Source organism: Miscanthus floridulus, chromosome 17 (assembly GCF_019320115.1).
Source record: "Miscanthus floridulus cultivar M001 chromosome 17, ASM1932011v1, whole genome shotgun sequence".
Taxonomy (NCBI): Eukaryota; Viridiplantae; Streptophyta; class Magnoliopsida; order Poales; family Poaceae; genus Miscanthus; species Miscanthus floridulus.
Genome location: NC_089596.1, coordinates 6470383 through 6484272, shown reverse-complemented (window position 1 = coordinate 6484272; position 13890 = coordinate 6470383). Strand labels below are relative to the sequence as shown.

The following is a 13890-nucleotide window of genomic DNA, read 5'->3' as shown; positions in this document are numbered from 1 at the left end:
GAACCCCTTGTTGGAATATTTTTTCAATTCCATTTTGGCTTAATTTTTGCTTCTTTCTTGCAATATTTCTGAATTCCATTTTAGCTTAATTTTTGCTTCTTTCTTTTCTTAAAAAGAAGCATCACTTGGATGCATTTTTTTTTCCTGATAGCTCATTTTTTTAAAAAAAAATCATAACTTTGGTATATGAACTTGATATCAATCTGTGATTTCTTCTCGAGTCATAGACAACTAAGGGAGGTGACAAATGATTCAGATCATCACAGAGTGTGGAGTTGTGGCCAGATGAGTGCGTGGGTGGCATCGGGTTTGATCGGCCAGGCGGGCGCAAGCGTGTACCGATGGGCGTCCGACAGCGTGCAGGGCAACCCGGCCAGCTGTGTGGGGTGGCAGAGGTGCAGCTCGGTGAGCAGGGTGGCAGACGCATGGCTGCGGACCCCAGAGAGCGCATGTAGCAGGTGGGACCCACATGAGGAAATCACATCTCACCACCAACGTAAAACCGTCAGTTTTTTGCTGCCCGCAATGCCTTATCAAAATTTGAAATTAAAGACTTGTCGGGGTTATAACCAAGGGTGTCTCAAGGCACCGATTAGTTGGCAGGCCACACGACCCACAACTCCCTAGCTAGTGAAGGCCCAAACAACTGAAGACTAGTTAGATGAGAAATCCAGGCTAACGAAAGGGCGGGGGACGGTCACGATCCCTCTCCCCGCCTTAGCCACAAGGCGCCCGAGAAATGTGCGACCTCTCCCCGCCATGACCCCGGAGGGGATGGGGAGAGGTCAAGCCTATCCTGACGCACCTGCTCTAACAAGAGCGGGCGTACCGCACTGACCCCGCAAGGTCCGAGGGGACAACAGTCACCTCGGCCCGGTCAAACGCCAACCCCATGCCAACACCGCATAGCAGAGGAAACAGGTACGAAACCCACCGTCTAGATACGGACCGACAAAAAGTATGTACAATCCTACCCACTATGGGATATGATCTACGGCAAGGGCCTCAACACAGAGGCCATCCAGACCGGCTAAAAACCCCAACCCCGACGATCAGGATCGTGGCCGTCAGCCCCGCGAAGCAACCAGGAGATGGTAACGAAGGTCATGACGGATACCGCGTTGCACAGGATGGTTGACGAACCATCACCGTGTCTATAGTGATGCCACGGCCAGCACAATAGCACCACGTCACACCCTGCCGCGACGTGGCCACAAGACCATGATGACAGCCACACCCAGATGAGCACCAGAAGACGACGTAGCTTGCAAGCCAAGTTAGCTAGGACCTCCCTCAGGCACACGACCCTTCGGTCGAGGGAACCTCCTCTTTGTATCAGCCCTGGCCCCAAACTCTATATAAGGACTGCCCGGGCAACGCATTCGGGACATCCTCTACCATTTCATTCATTCACCATAGTAGAAGGGCTTCTGAAGCTTCCCTTAGGGCAGCCCCTCGCCTAGCATAGGTTCTACCACCTCTCTCACCAATCTTGCACCCCTCATTGTAAGAACTTTAGAACATTCATGCGAGGAACACGTACTCGATTATCTCTGAGACTAGACGTAGGGCTCCGGCGGAACCAGTATAAATCCTTGTGTCTTTTGGATGCTACCATCGTCTTCCTAGAGCAGCGCGACAATCGTATAAATTTACTAGTCTGATTTACAAAATACCGACAGTTGGCGTGCCAGGTAGGGGACAGTCGCGCACTCTTGATTGTTCAGAGGGAAAGCGGTGGCTCCTTGCATCGTCGATGAACTCGCTGGTGGAATGACCCGCGGCGGCCACATCCACCGTGAAAACTACGGATTTACCGGCGTCAACTATTTTGGTTGCTTTTCCTACACAAACAATTAACAATCCAGTTGCCATGGGGTCCAGAGTTCCAGCATGTCCAACCTGAGACCACACAAATATTCCAAAACATATACTTAATGCAAAGGGCAAATGCTACATTCAGACACAGTGAAAAAAACCTGATATCACCTTTTGTACTTTCACCGAGCGCCGCAACTTGCCACAAACAGTAAATGAAGTCCATCCTAAGATTAGAGGAAAGACGAGTTTAGATGAATTGTTCAGGATGGAAGGCAACAGAGCAAATTAATATAACACCGCTCGAACCTAATCCTGTCTGCGCATTAACTTATTATTATCTGCCCTGATAGGAAACACAATACAGAACCCTGTCTTGAGGCAAAGCTGCAGTTGCCACACCGACTGATTGCCATGTAATTGTTGCGCTAATCGCTCACATTTCAGAAAAGGAATTTTCCGGTCGTGCATGTGCATCAGATAAAAGTAGCTAAAATACTACTGTTGTCTTAAATGATACATTTTGGTGAGAATCCCAGAACCTGCAATACACCAAAGTGGAGGGGAAAGGCATCACCTTTGGGTGAGAATCCCAGAACCTGCAATGCACCAAAGGGGAGGGGAAAGGCATCACCTTTGGGCTTGTCAATGAGCACGACGGTCCTGGCCGGGCCATCCCACCTGGGTGGCAGCTCCGTGGTTCTGGTGATGAGGTACGGCTGCGGACGCTCCTCCTCCCTTGGCACCTCGCGCTTCACCTGCCGCGGCTCCGCTCCCGGTGTCTTGGCCTTGGTGTCGGCTTGGCTGGGGCCCTTATTCAGAGACCCGAAGAAGTCTTCCACCTTCCTCTCCAGCACCTCCCCTTTGTCATCGCTGTCGCTGCCCTTCTTACTGACCGCCCGCTCCCCTCCCTCATCTTCCTTCTTCTCGTCGTCGAAGAAGACGAGGCTCCTGTCGGCGTCGGAGGCCGGGGCGGGGCATGATGAGGTCGTAGTAGAGAGGGTAGGGAGTCACCGTGAGCAAGAGGAAGCAGCGCGGGAGGCGGAGCAGCGGTGACGGGGAGGAGGATGAGGAGGGCAGCAGCGCCGCCCTCACCGCCGCCGCCATGGCTCCCGCTCGAGGAGGCATTCGTGTCCCCACGGTGTGCGGGCTGCTCGATATCGGTAGGGGAAGGGAGAGCCGAGTCATGCGGTAGCCCAGCCGTTGGATCTGCAGCAGACAGAGCAGATGGAGAGCATAGCATCATCAATGTCCATGAGGACTGGCGGGTAAGAAAATGGATGATGACAATTAAAAATGCAACGAACTATCATGTTTTATAATTATAATATAATGAAAATAAATTTGATTTTTAAGAGGAATGTTTAATCAGAAATTGGAAGGCCCGAAGATTGCTTCAAGGCGGCGCCCAGGAAGAGGACGCAAGGTCGCTGGGGGAAGACGATGAATCAACTCAGCAGCTGGAGAAGACCGATGGAGGTTAGGCCTTCGCCTTTTATGGGCAAGGTTCCCGAAGGAGGCACGTGCTGCATAACCGCTGGGCCACCAGTGGGCTTAAAGCTAAGACCCATGAGGCAAGAAGGTTGAGGGAGAGAAGACCTAACGTACCTTGGGAGTTTGTGAGTGTACGGGCATATGCCCAGAATATACCCTGCCGATTGTGAGGGCATAGGTGTAAAAGAACTCCACCCTGTATAGTGATCTATAAAAGGGGAAAGCAAGCCCCATGGAAATGGGAGAGAACAATGAATCACTAAAACCCTAATTGAGTCATATGAATTGTTGTCTTACTTAAACAAACCTTTGCCCCCTCCTTGGCGAAGGCCTCTGAGTACTCAGCTTATTGGGAATAATTTTCCCAACAGTTCCCAGGCTTCGCCGCCTGGTTGATGGAGGCCAAGCTCGACGTGCCGTGACCATTGCAAGAAGGCAGGCTTCAATAGCATGGACATGACTGGACAACGTTCCTTGCATTGGGACACAACTTATATATTGTAATAATATTATTAGTATTATGAGATGATGGTAATAACAATGTAAGTTGATCTGGTGTCTGGTCCATATATAGTAAAAAAATTTTGCTCGTTTGCACTCTCCTGCTGCGCTGCAAATCCGTCAGGCACCTGCCTCCTCCGTCTGATTCGCGTCCGCCCTATCCCCGGCTGTCCAATTTGCTAACCATTAGTCGATTGTGCAGGAGACACCAAAAACGTTAATGATATGTTACGGGTGTCCGTCCCGTGACTCCCATCCGGACGCGGCTCATTCTCATCCACTCATCCGTGTGCTCCGCACGTGTCGCCCTGCCCGCTCTGCGCTGCACACCCCTGTTCGCGTAGGATGGACTCCGCTTGCCAGCACTGCCCCCAGTCGCGGGACGGACTCCGCCTGCGCCACCCCCGCTCGCAGGATGTCCGCTCGTCGGCGCCCCCCCCACCCGCGTGGATCCTGCTCGCGGCTTGCGGGATAGACTCCATCGACGCTGCCCCCGCCTGCACACGCCATGTGCCTCGCCTGCCCGGACTCTTGCCTCCTATTACGACCGCGCTCCATCCGCCTACCGCGGCCACTACCAAGGTTCGTGCCACTGATGAGCTCCGCACCAGCGACCTCCGTGTACTCTATGGCATCGAGCTCCGTGCCATTGTCGAGCTCTACGAAGACGACCTCCATTCATCCAAGCAGTAAGGTGACATTGCGCTAAAAGTGTATGTTGCAAAGCGTATGTTTCAAGTGTTTCATTTGTTTCAGAGGCATGTTGCAAGGGTTTCATATGGATGTTGCATATGTTCAATGGTTGTACACTTATGTTGCAAATGTTTGTTCCCAATGTTTCATCTGTTTTTTCAGACGTATGTTGCAAGTGTGTTTATGTGGATGTTGCATATGTTTCACACATATGTTGCAAGTGTTTTATCTAGATGTTGCTTATGTGTTGCACTTGCAATGGTTTTTCAAGTGTTTCATGTGTTTTTTAAGTGTTTCAGACGCATGTTTCAAATGTTTTATCTGTCTTCATACGTATGTTGTAAGTATTGTATCCGGATGTTTCAAAAGTAGATTGGGTGTTGCATCTCCCTCCTCGCCTTCTCCTGCCTCGCCTTGGTGTTTCCTCCTCACGCCTTCTGCTGCGTTGCATCCTTCTCAGACTAGGGAGGGGGCGCGCCAGGGGCTAGCGGAGGGGGCATCGGGGATGGCGGCGCGGACGCGAGCGCACGCTCTCCACTTCCGTTACGCGGGCAGATAGCACTTCTGTTCACTTTTTCTGTTACATGAGGATGCTTAGATGGAATGCTCCCGATGGTGGGCCTGTGACTGGAAGTTGGGCCACATTTCAGTTGGCTGGGACCGGGAGCTACGTCCGGAGACACTATTGGTGTTGGACGTCCGGGCGCTAGTGCCTCCTAAAAAAATAGAATTCCTCTCTTGTAGTGCTCATGCACGTATGCGCCATTCGGCCAGCTGGTCTTTGACTCGCTTCTGTTCCTTTTTTTCCACGAGACACCCGCATGCATGCATGGAGAGATGACGTGCAACACTCAGACTCATAGTCGTCCATACCGGACATGCTCCGTGTTTTAGTTAGCTCGCCTTGTCTCAAAACCTAGATCGGCTTTTCTTTTCTTGTTTAAAGCTTCCATGTAAATCTTTACTACCCCTAAGGTATCCTAAGGCGTGTTGTATCTAACTTTTCTCTGTCTTAATACAAAGACGCGTAAACCTTTAGTATGATTGAGAAAATCTCTCTAGTTGGCGCTTGGCGGCGTGTTCATCATGGCGGAAGTGGAGGCGGAGGTGGAGGCGGGGTCGAGTTTGGAGCCAAAGGCGCATACGTGGGCAGAGTCGCAAGCGATGGAGAAGCGCTTGGACGTGTTAAGCCAGCAGATCGCGGACCTCAACAAGATCGTCTATCCTCGTCGTGATTGGAGTGCTTCTGCTGCGGAGTATCCTGATCTATCAGGCCTGAGCGAGGCCGACTGAGCGGCGGAGTTGGCGCGGCTCCGTGAGCGAGCGTGGGATGAGATGGTGAGCGAGGCGATGCCAACGAGGAGCTGCTGCGCTTGGGGCAGGAGTACGTCCGGCTTGCCTCTGAGATGAGGACTCCGGATTTCTTCAGCATGACCGAGGCCAAACGAGCGGCGGAGGTGGAGAGGCTCAGGGAGGAAGCGCTGGAGAAGGCCCGTCGTCTCCAGGAGGCGGGGGACCCCGAAGGTCGGCGGCGGGAAGCGGAGGCTCACATCCTCGACTTTGATCCCAAGCAGAAGGGCATCTACTACAACCGGCTCTGCTTTGTCAACCTCTCAAGTTTCAACATCGACGAGGAGTGTAAGTCGCCCAGGATTATTCTTCCGGCAACCTTTTATTTTGCTTGATTATATTATATGATTGTGTTTGCACTTTCATCTAGTTTTGCTAGAACAATTATTTATTGTGAGCAAGAATTCAAGCTACCTTGTTTAATTGTGGTTTTTCGTCTGCTACATCGCCCCATGGTCGGATGAGATTTACTGATGATGATGCATTCGAAATGAGCAAGCCACACATGCTATGCGGGGGAGTAAACATCTTATCCGTCAAGATAGCCTCTTCGGACATCGGTTACCCGATTCGAGTGTATGGCACAGTCATTGCCGGGACTGCATTGACAAGAAGTGTGTTTATCTCTACTGCCACCCCAGAGACTGATCCCAACTCATTAACTCTAAGGTACAGCTCCTTCTCTTCCCAACAAACAAACAATGCATTGCTTCCTTTTTGTTTCAATAAATATTACACCCTATATTTTGTACCAAGATCATAAGGCTAAAATCTATATAGTACTGACATTCAAATTGATTTCTATTGGTTGAGAATGTATCTGCCAGATGTCTTCAATAAGTATACGTAATTTCATCCACTTTAGCATGTTGTCGGCTTAATTTCATCCACTTTTTTTTTTTCCACAACGCTATGTATTTGGAATAATTTGTCACTGACCTATCATGTAAACCCTTTCGCGCAGGATACTCGTTTGATCTTGGCTGGCCCAAAACGAGGACTTGCATTATTAGACGCTATGCTTGTTGAGATTGACCTGAAGATAAAGGGTCGTCATGGGCAGGACAGAGAACTCAGCAAAGGAGTGTTGTTTATCAAAGGCACGGTGCACTGATCACTGAAGGAATGTAAGCTTGAAACCAATTCTCTTTCAACAAGGCTCAGTACTGTGGACGTGACGTATGCAGTCGCGCCTATTGTAGTGGAGGCAACTGTTGCAGTTGAAGTTATAGAGGGAAATTTTGACGGAGGAATCACTGCCCACACCTCCAGCGTCAGGAAAAGCCTTGTACTTTATGATAGCAAAGTGCCTGGCGATGGTCTTAGGCCCTGTTCGGGGCCATGGTCTGCAGTCGTGCGGTGTGGTAGCCAAACCGCGGCTATGCGACCATGGTACCTGGAATCCATGGTGCTTTGGTTCAATCTTGTGACCGTAATCTCTTACGTGGTTGCAAGAATCATGGATGTCGCAGGCTGTTTAGCAGGATTCTTGCAGTTGGCGACGAGGAATCCGATTTTAATCGGTTCCAAGCAGGGCCATAGAGCTATCCAACTTAAGCGACCTGTTGTGTCCGTTTTTGTAAAGGATTGGCTGATAATTGTTGCAAAGACGGGTGATGGTAAATCTGTATGCAGGATTGGATTTTCTCCAAAGAAGAAAGGCAGAGAAGAAGCTGTAATTACAGTTGGTGTCAAGATGCGCGTGAAGGTTGCTTGGTCAATAATGGACCCCTAACAAGTTTGCAGATAAGCATCATTTTCATTGGTAGATGCGCATGCTTCGGTGTGGCCACATATCTGATTAGTGATGTTGCGTCTACCAATAATAATATAAGTTGCGCAGCACCTAGCTGAACTCTACAGAAGTAAGAGCTAGCACTCCCGACCTATAAATTAGATGGTTTCTATAGCTATTAATTAGTGTGCCAACTAACAAGCAAAATATTGATGTGTCACTCTAGTTATTGAAGAGAGAGAAGCCAATGATTTTTTATATAGAAAACCATGTCTACAAGAGAACCAAAATACAAAGAAGATGTGATTGGTAGATGCTATGAGAGAGAAGATAGATGCTTGGATAAACATTTTATTTGTAAGAAAACAGTGGTGTCTATATTAATTAGCAAGTATGGAAAACTGTCTCATAGTTTCTTGGTTGGGACTGCCCTAAGTGTGTAAATTGTTGTGTTGGTTTTATTATGACAGTGTCAGCCTTCAAACTTGACAGAAGTTTCCACAGTAAATACATCACCAATAAATTATCTCTACAAACTACACATCCTATTGCATCCGTTTCTTAACGTGCGACCGTAATAAGTTAGATGTTTCTCCCTTCATCTGCATTCCACCCCCCCCCCCCCCCTCTCTCTCGTCCATTCTTTCTCCATCCTCTATATTATCCGAAATGATGGGTGAGGCCGGAAGATGGACAATGGCACAATGGTAGGGGTGCGGCCGGCGGGCTGGCATGGGGTGGCGCATGGGTGCCGCTGCTTGTGGCTAGATGAGGCCCCGACAACATGGGCGGTGTAGGGTGTAACTAGCTAGGCGAGTGGAGCTACAACCAGGTGAGGGCATGATGGTGCCGGTGATGTGGGGTGCAGCCAGTGGTACGTGTGTCGAGTTGTGGCCGGACGAGGGCATGGGCAGCGTGGGGTTCGATTGGCGAGGCGGCCCTGGGCATGCATTGATGGGGTCTACCAGCGTGCATTGATCGCCCTGTTCGCTTGGCTTATAAGCCATACTTTTTCAGCCAACGAACAGTATTTTTCTCTCACAACAAATCAGCCAACAGTACTTTCAGCCATGACTTATCAGCCAAGCGAACATGGCACATACGGTGCGGTGAAGGCGTGGCCAGCTCTGCATGGTGGCAGAGGTGTGGCCAAGTGTGCAGGGTGGTAGAGGCATGGCTACCGACCGCAGAGAGCGTGTGTATGTAGTAGGTGGACTCCACATGAGGAAATCACATCTCGCCCCCAACACAAATTTGTCGATTGCTTGCTACCTTGGAGCTCGAGTCGACATTTGATATGAGAACAATTTCCTATAATTTTCCTTAAGGCATGTTAGGCCTAGTGGTGGACCTCTAAACATTAGAAGTACAAAGTTCCACACACGCCATTGCAAGACGTGATTTGTTTACTTTCCCTAGGACATGTTAGGATTAGTGGTGGGACTAGTTATCTTAGCTACCTACAGTTCCACACATGCCATTTAGTATTGTAGGTTTGGTCCATGAAGCGTGCTAGGTTAATATTAGAATTTGTTTGTTCCTTCAAAAGTTTGTAAGGTTCCTTAAGTTATTGTGGGTGATGTATGTTTATAGGTCAAGAAAAGGAGTGCAAGTGTCTTTAATGTTGCTCGAAAAGTGTAAAGTTTGTTTTCTGACCGGTAATAGCTGTGTTCGGAAAAGAGGGGCACATCGGGTGATGGTTATGTGCAGGGTAGAACGGATACAACATGGAATGGAGCAATCGGCCTCGGAGGGGCCGACAGGCCTATCGGCTCCCACGTCCGGCCAGGTAGGCCTATCGGCCACTGAGACGCCGACAGGGGTTCAAAAATATTATTTTAAAAAAATCGCCTTTGTTTCCGCGGGTATACTGTGTACTATTGGCGCCGACAAGCCATCCTGGCGGCCGTCGGCACCCACGGCCGCCCCTATCGGCCCCTGAGATGCCGACAGGAGTTCAAAAATATTATTTTTAAAAAAAATCGACTTTGTTTCCGCGTGCCTGAACTCTTGCCACTTCGTACTTGAGGAACATGTACGTAAATGAACCACCTCTGTCATAGTGAAAGAAATGGCTTAGTGGTATGTCTTAAATTTGCTGAGGCTTGATCCCAACCTAAGACAGTTTTTGCTGTTTTCATTCTTTTTGGTAAACCAGGAATTAAATGTTAAAACGCTCAAATAATCCAAAAATACACAAAAGCATAATTGGCACCGTGGTAGTGCATCCTTTTCTCATTAGTGAGGTTCTAGGTTCATTCCTGTTCTGCCTCAATTTGTTTTTGCTATTTTCGTTCTATTTAGAGAAACCTGGAAAAAATTGGGAAAATGGTGAAATAACCTTCTTTTGTACAAAAGCTCGAGTGTTGTAGTGGTAAGGCAAACTCGTTTAATTAGTGATAGTGAGGTTTTCTGCTCAATCCTATTTTGCTTTATATTTTTTGCTATTTTCATTCTGTTTAGAGGAACCCAAATAAAAAGGTCATTCTATTTAGAGAAACTCGAATAAAAAAGCTAGAATAACCAAACTTAATAATTAACATAAAGACGCGAGTGGCTCTCTTCTCGTTTGCTTGGACCTAGGTTCAATTCCGACTAGCAACATTTTATTTTCTTTGTTATTTGTGTGTGATAATGTAATAAAACTTAAAACGTAAACAAATGCACTACAATATCTAGATTCGAACCCCTTGTTGGAATATTTTTTTTCAATTCCATTTTGGCTTAATTTTTTGCTTCTTTCTTGCAATATTTCTTAAATCCATTTTGGCTTAATTTTTGCTTCAATTCTTTCTTTTCTTAAAAAGAAGCATCACTTGGATGCATTCTTTTCCTGATAGCTCATTTTTTTAAAAAAAATCATAACTTTGGTATATGAACTTGATATCAATTTGTGATTTCATCTCGAGTCATAGACAACTAAGGGAGGTGACAAATGATTCAGATCGTCACATAGTGTCGAGTTGTGGCCAGATGAGGGCGTGGGTGGCGTGGGGTTTGATCGGCGAGGCAGGCGCAGGTGTGTACCGATGGGCATCCGACAGCGTGTAGGGCAAGCCGGCCAGCTGTGTGGGGTGGCAGAGATGCGGCTCGGTGAGCATGGTGGGAAAGGCATGGCTGCGGACCCCAGAGAGCGCGTGTAGCAGGTGGGACCCACATGAGGAAATCACATCTCACCCCAACGTAAAACCATCAGTTTTTTGCTGCCCGCAATGCCTTATCAAAATTTGAAATTAAAGACTTGTTGGGGTTATAACCCCGGGGTGTCTCAAGGCACCGATTAGTTGGTAGGCCACACGACCCACAACTCCCTAGCTAGCGAAGGCCCAAACAACTTAAGCCCAGTTAGATGAGAAATCGAAGCTGATGAAAGGATGGGGGATGATCACGATCCCTCTCCTCGGCTTAGCCACACGACGCCCGAGAAACGCGTGACCTCTCCCCGCCCTGACCCCTGAGGGGATGGGGAGAGGTCAAGCCCAGCCTGATGCACCTGCTCTGACAAGAGCGACCGCCGAGAGGACAACAGTCACCTAGGCCCGATTAGACGCCAACCCCGTGCCACGTTGCACGGACAAGACAACACCGCATAGCAGAGGAAACGGGTACGAAACCCACCGTCCAGATATGGACCGACAAAAAGTATGTACGATCCTACCCACTACGGGATGGGATCTACGACAAGGGCCGCAACACAGAGGCCGTCCAGACCGGCTAAAAACCCTGACCCCGACGATCAGGGTTGTGGCCCTCAGCCCCGCGAAGCAACTAGGCGATCGACGACCTAGGACGGCTACCAACTCCCGTGTGACGTCCTGGGAAACCAGGAGATGGAAACGAAGGTCATGACGGATACCGCGTTGCACAGGATGGCTGACGGACCATCACCATGTCTATAGTGCCGCCACGGCCAGCACAATAGCACCACGTCACACCCTGCCATGGTGTGGCCACAAGACCATGACGACAACCACGCCCGGATGAGCACCAGTAGATGACATAGCTTGCAAGCCAAGTTAGCTAGGACCTCTCTCAGGCTCACGACCTTTCGATCAAGGGAACCTCCTCTTTGTATCAGCCCTGGCCCTAAACTCTATATAAGGACCAACAAGGAAACGCATTCGGGACATCCTTTACCATTCCATTCTTTCACCATAGTACAAGGGCTCCTGAAGCTTCCTTCCGGGCAGCCCCTCGCCTAGCATAGGTTCTACCACCTCCCTCACCATTCTTGCACCCCTCATTGTAAGAATTTAAGAGCATTCATGCGAGGAACACGCACTCGATCATCTCTGAGACTAGACGTAGGACTCCGACCTGAACCAGTATAAATCCTCGTGTCTTTTGGATGCTATCATTGTCTTCCTAGAGCAGTGCGGCGGTCATATAAATTTACTAGTCCGATTTACAAAATACCGACAGTTGGCGTGCCAGGTAGGGGACAGTCGCGCACTCTCGATTGTTGAGAGGGAAAGCGGTGGCTCCTTGCATCGTCGGTGAACTCACTGGTGGAATGGCCCGCGGCGGCCACATCCGTCGTGAAAACTACGGGTTTACAGGCGTCAACTATTTTGGTTGCTTTTCCTAAACAAACAATCAACAATCCAGTTGCCCTGGGGTCCAGAGTTCCAGCATGTCCAACCTGAGACCACACAAATATTGCAAAACATATACTTAATGCTAAGGGCAAGTGGTACATTCAAACACAATGAAAAAACCCTGTTATCACCTTTTGTACTTTCACCAAGCGCCGCAACTTGCCACAAACAGTAAATGAAGTCCATCCTATGATTAGAGGAAAGACGAGTTCAGATGAATTGTTCAGGATGGAAGGCAATAGAGCAAATTAATAAAACACCGCTCGAACCTAATCCTGTCTGCGCATTAACTTATTATTATCTACCCTGATAGGAAACACAATACAGAACCCTGTCTTGAGGCAAAGCTGCAGTTGCCACACCGATTGATTGTCATGTAATTGTTGCGCTAATCGCTCACATTTCAGAAAAGGAATTTTTCAGTGGTGAATGTGCATCAGATAAAAGTAGCTAAAATACTACTGTTGTCTTAGATGATACATTTTGGTGAGAATCCCAGAACCTGCAATACACCAAAGTGGAGGGGCAAGGCATCACCTTTGGGCTTGTCAATGAGCACGATGGTCTCGGCCGGGCCATCCCACCTGGGTGGCAGCTCTGTGGTCCTGGTGATGAGGTACGGCTGCGGACGCTCCTCCTCCCTTGGCACCTCGCGCTTCACCTACCGTGGCTCCGCTCCCGATCTCTTGAACTTGGGTCGGCTTTGCCGGGGCCCTTATTCAGAGGCCTGAAGAAGTCTTCCACCTTCCTCTCTAGCACCTCCCCATTGTCGTCGCTGTCACCACCCTTCTTACTGACCACCTGCTCCCCTGCCTCATCTTCCTTCTTCTCGGCGTCGAAGAAGACAAGGCTCCTATCGGCGTCGAAGGCCGGGGCGGCATCAGCGAAGACGAATGCGTTGTCATGGGACTAATGGGGGAAGTACTTCTTCTCCAGGTGGTAGAGCATGTGGTAGTGCTTGTCCTTCTCCCAGGGCATGGAGAAGGTGTCGTGGAAGTAGAGCGCTTCCTCGCGCCCATGCAGGCGCGGGAAGTCCACCACCTCGGGCCGGAGCTCGACGAACTCCAACGAGGAGGAGGAGGGCTTGGTGGTGGTGGTAGCATTAGGGTGGGGGAGGAGGCAGCTGCGGCGCTTGGCGCGGTCGAGCGGCTGCTCGTCAGGTGCTGGCTACGGCTACTGGTTGGCCGCGACGGCATTGGAGGCGGAGCATTTGGGGGGATTGGGGTCCGTGGGGCGGTGCACGATGAGGTCCTAGTAGAGAGGGTAGGGAGTCGCCGTGAGCGAGAGGAAGCGGCGCGGGAGGCAGAGCAGCGGCGACGGGGAGGAGGATGAGGAGGGCAGCAGCGCCGCCCTCACCACCGTCGCCATGGCTCCCGCTCGAGGAGGCATTCATGTCCCCATGGTGTGCGGGCCGCTCGCTATCAGTAGGGGAAGGGAGAGCCGAGTCATGCGGCAGCCTAGCCGTTGGATCTGCAGCAGATGGTGCAGATGGAGAGCATAGCATCATTGATGTCCATGAGGACTTGCAGGTAAGAAAATGGATGTTGACAATTAAAAATGCAATGAACAATCATGTTTTATAATTATAATATAATGAAAATAACGTTGATTTTTAAGAGGAATGTTTAAATCAGAAATCAGAGAATAAATAAAATTACGGTAATGCTATTATTAAGACGTCCAGAAGACCTCCGCTCCACT

General features: G+C 49.5%; 2 pseudogenes; one reads left to right on the top strand and one right to left on the bottom strand.

The window, feature by feature from the left end:
* The first annotated feature begins 5912 nt into the window (after nt 1–5912).
* LOC136515141 (uncharacterized) lies at nt 5913–7591 on the top strand (annotated as a pseudogene).
* A 4405-nt stretch (nt 7592–11996) lies between these two features.
* Nucleotides 11997–13578, bottom strand: LOC136515140 (uncharacterized; annotated as a pseudogene).
* Between the last annotated feature and the right edge of the window lie 312 nt (nt 13579–13890).